Consider the following 4,879-nt stretch of genomic DNA (forward strand, 5'->3'; position numbering starts at 1 on the left):
TTTTTTTTATTAGAACAGGAACATAAACATATGCATAAACACATGGGGGATACAAAAACAATTAAAAGGTAAACAAATATACAATTATTTTACAATCATAAAAGTTACAACTTATTTATGAATTTTTTTATAAGATTGGATGTTTTTAAGGCTTTTTTATTAGAGGAGATTTTTTGAAGTGATGAGTAAAACAAAAGTAAATCAGAAGTGAATATTTTACAATTAGGTTTAAAATTAAGGCATCTTGCTTTGTGAATGTGGAATTTTCCCATCATACAAATAAAGTCCAGGGCATCCTCTAGCTCCCTATTGTCAGAAACAACAGAATGAAAGAGAACCTTAACTGCTGAAATGTTACATAGCCGAAAGAATACAAGAAGTAAAGATGCTGAAATTTGAAGCCAGAATTGTTTAGTATAAGGACAGAAATAGAATAAATGTGAAAGAGATTCTTCCTCTTCTTGGCAAAAAGAACAGAGTGGAGAAAGATTTTGTATAAATTTACTTAGATATTTGTTGCAGGGGTAATAATGATGCATAATTTTAAAATGAACTTCTTTTATTTTATTATTAAATAAAAATTTGTTTGGGACTGTCCATGCTTTCTGAAAATTAACATTTGGATAAAGTGCCAACCACTTTCCATAAGCTTTAAAAGATGAAGCATTATTAACAGTAACAAAGTTTCTAAAAAACGTGTTTGTACACTTATTATCCATAATATTAACCCCTTGAATAAATAATCGAGGGATAATCAACTTAAAATTACAATATATTTTAAAAGACTTCATTAAAAATAACAACTTAGGAGAAATGGAATTTGTAATAGTAGTATAGTCCCGTTTTGAAGCATTTATCCCATATTTATTAATAAAATCAACATAAGCATACAAATCTCCACTGTTCTTTCATCAATGCTGGGCCGGACTGTTTTTCTCCCAATTTTGTAGGGTGGAGGTGGAAGCAAAACAGATAACAGCTTTAGTGCAAGATTTACCTTTGCATCTGTAGGAAAATAATTGTACATGTATCAACACTACTAAAAACAGTAGCAAGCTGTCATTTAGTAATAACTAATGTAGAATATAGAGCCAGATTTACTAAACAGGGCAAATTAGCGTGAGACCAAAATCCCATAAAAGCGTAGACTGAAGTGTAAAGTTCTGCTGTTGATCCACTGACAATGTGCAAATTAAAGAAATGAGAGGATTCCTCTTTTTTCTGAATTATAAACAAAATAAGTCCTTTTGTCTTTACATGGGAGTCATGGGAGTTTGAGATTGCAGGGATTATTTTTTGCATGAACTACTCCTTTAAGAATTGAGTCTACCCATTACCTGGCATGACTGTCCTGCATGGTGCATCCTCTGTCTCTCCTTGTGGTCGCCTCAAGCGCCTCAGTCACTTTCGTATGTTCCTCAGTCTCTCTTCAGTGAACCCAGCGGCTGGTCTATTATTTCGGCATTGGGCATACCATGTTTCCTGGAAAGACAAAAAAAATGTATGAACATACAATACACATGAACACAGGGCCTGAATTTCAGCGCAGGATTGTGGGTATTGTGATTAATTCTACAAATTTCCACAGGTTTTGAAATTATAAAGTGGGATATCGCAGCAAAAATGTATATGCACTGTAGATTTGTAAATTTGAATCTTTTTAGAAAATGACTAATCATTTCACTAGATAAGACTCTTATTCTTTGGCTGGGATCATGTAGTGCCCTTTGAAGCTGCACTGAAACTGCATTTTAAACTTTCAATCCATAGAAGTCTGTATATATGGAGAAAAATCATGGGATATTTTCCTCAAAAACCTTAATTTCTTTTTGACTGAATAAAGAAAGACATGAACATCTTGCATGACATGGGGGTGAGTAAATTACTGGGACATTTTTATTCTGGAAGTGAACTAATCCAATTTTATTGCAGGATGTGGAGGCAAAGAAACACCCAAGCAAAATAGAGTGCATTCAAATTGTTTAATGCACAGCTAGCCATGGATTATCTAGCTTATACCATGATCATTTGCCAGCAATGACAACTAGCTGTTATTAATGTTTACAGCACAATATTTGAATGGAAGGGTAAAAATTGTGTTTATTTTTGTTAGTTACTGAGAGAAATTGTGATTTTGTTAGAGAGAGAAAGATGAGAGATGTGTCTATAAATAACTTGCATCTGTGTGCAGTATCTCTCTCTTTTAGAAAAAAACTACTAATTACTTCAGCTTATTTGTTGGTCATAAATAAAATGTAGCTTTTCAGTATCATAGTGACTTTATTAATACAAGTCGTGGGGCAGTGCTGATAAAAAGTTTCTGTGCTCCTGAATGATTGTATGTGTTTGTACAGGTTGATCTCCAATCTCTATGTGCAAATGACTTATGCGTGTTTCAGTGAAATTTTATTAATATACAACGGTCCTTAAACTGAGATTGAACTGCCTGTGCATTAAACAGTTTTACGCCACAACTTCCAGCTAATCAGAATTAAGTATTCAGGCAGATTATGGCATAATTAAGAATAGTGAATGGCCTGTATGGCTTTATTGGATGGTGAAAGGACAGGACAAATAGGACATAACAGGAAATAACAGGGACACTTACCTTCAAAACTATTTACAAGTTCTGGAAGCTGCCATTCAGTTACCTTCTCTTGTACAAAGCAATCCATCCATGCATAATCAGACCATCTAAAACACAAAAACACAGACCTTCACTTACAGCAAACAGTTTTATTTCTGATGCATTATTCGACCATCATTTCTCCTTTCAGTGTCCTACAAAAGAAAGTCAAGCAATTTTGAGATGGCATCAATTTTAGTTAGTCAAAACTTATTTTGGGGTAAACTATCTCTCAAAGTCAAAGAAATATTTAATTAATTACATGTATTTGATCTTCAAACAACATAATTACTTTAGTTTAAACCCCATAATCAGATTTAAAATCTTTTTTTTTAAATCATTAAATTAAATGGTGTACATACAAGAGGGTGAGTAACCAGAGGTAGACGAAGTACACAAATCAAGTACTTGAGTAAAAGTACAGATCCGTATAATAAAATATTACTCCAGTAAAAGTAAAACCCATTGTGTTTCTGCATCACAGTTCAGGGGCATGTGGATGTGATCACCCTCACCATTGTCCACTGCATCACTGGTGGTCATCAATACATCTGGAAATAATATTAAACATTTTTACATTAATACTTAAAATACATCATGAGAATTAATATATGATGGGACCCATACTTAAAACAGTATGTGTGTGAGAGAGAGATGCATTAAAAACAAAACAGTATACACGCTCTAACTGTAGTGTTAAAACGTAAGTTAGATCAATATCTGAATGAGAAATGTAGCTAGCTGGCCTGCTATCATCTGCAATCTCTGTAACTTACAGGAATAATGTGAGCTATTGTAATGTACCATAATATCTTGTACTATCGTAAATATGAAATAAATAGGTGGGCAATGGATCTTGTACTATTGTAATGATGAAATAAATAGGTGGGTAATGGTAATCATGCAAAATTCGTTGTACTTTGTTAACTGCTCATTACTGATCTTAAATGTATTCACAGAACGGACTTCATAAATCTAACGTTAGGCGAACAAGCACACAGCTAGCTAAGTTAACGTTAGTTTACCTGAATCTGACCTTTTCAGCACCCGGCGTGACTTCTTTACCGGAACATCATAGCCGAGCCATTTCTCGGGGTAAGGGTGTTCGTCAGTCGGCTTCTCGTCCATGAAATGGTACGAACACACATAAGGGCGCTTGGGTGGGCGCTTCAACTTTAGCGCCTTCAGCCATTGCCTCAGGTGCTCCTCTTCTTTAGGTGGCGGGTGTAAATTGTAAAGTGCACCACAACACTCCGACCGCTTCACATTGTGTTCGTAACATCGTTGGTGCAATTGTTCTCTTCTCTTAATCCAATTGTTATGGCAGCCCCTAACTGAGCATATAATACTTGACATTTGCGTTCTGTTCTGTTATCTAGCCACTACTCTTAGGTAGGTCCCTCTCACCCGGAAGTAAAATGACAAAACGAACGCAATGGCGGCACCATTGTTGCCATGGAAAATAAGGTGTATAATCTACAACTGTGTTTTCTTTCAAATGCGGGATAAAACATTGCTCTCTATGGCTGGTGATGACGTCAGCGATCTCCAAGGGACCGTCTACAAATTACATGACATGTTCTGTCGGATTCATGATACGTATGCATGACATGATTTGGTTCACTATTCAAATCTTAATAACTGTATTTTGCATGACACAGAAACTGTATTAAAGAAATTGATAGAAAAATAAATGAAATGCAATACAAAACACATGTATGTCCTTCTTTTTGTTTAGTTCTTATGGCTAACAGGGGATCTCGAGCTTTTAGCTATGCTGCTCCTCAGGACATTCGCAGTAGTGACTCTCTCCTTATTTTTAAATCACGGCTAAAAACTTATATTTTGAGCAGGTATACCGGTGATATTGTATATGTATCTTTTAATGGCTGTAAAACATTGAAAAAATTATTTATTATGGGCGTTGCATTTTCTGCCTGCAATTTTATTTTATTTTATTTTACTGCCTATAAGTTGTCTTTGAGTGTCATGTAAGGCACCTATAAATAAAATGAATTGTTGTTGTTATAGTAACTTCTGATGAGTTAAACTGATTTTGTAAACATATTATAGCTCAATGCATTCATGGTGGAAGAGATTGTCTGTAGCCTATATTTAATCAATAACATTGCTGAATATAATACTTAAATAAAAAGATCATTTTCGATTTACGAGACAAAGCTCATTTTTAAATCGTGTTTGTTTATAGCCTACTAGCCTACACACTGCCCACACCCATGGTGCTGAACGTGA

General features: G+C 34.6%; 1 long non-coding RNA gene across 1 annotated transcript; it reads right to left on the reverse strand.

The window, feature by feature from the left end:
• Positions 1–882: 882 nt before the first annotated feature.
• LOC107687152 (uncharacterized) lies at positions 883–2,741 on the reverse strand. The gene is made up of 3 exons (XR_001634099.1): positions 2,609–2,741; positions 1,338–1,482; positions 883–1,005 (listed from the first exon to the last, which is right to left on the reverse strand). It is a non-coding gene; the product is annotated as an uncharacterized LOC107687152 (long non-coding RNA).
• Positions 2,742–4,879: the final 2,138 nt, after the last annotated feature.

Source organism: Sinocyclocheilus anshuiensis, unplaced genomic scaffold (genome assembly GCF_001515605.1).
Source record: "Sinocyclocheilus anshuiensis isolate Anshui unplaced genomic scaffold, SAMN03320099.WGS_v1.1 scaffold3486, whole genome shotgun sequence".
In the NCBI taxonomy this organism is placed as follows: Eukaryota; Metazoa; Chordata; class Actinopteri; order Cypriniformes; family Cyprinidae; genus Sinocyclocheilus; species Sinocyclocheilus anshuiensis.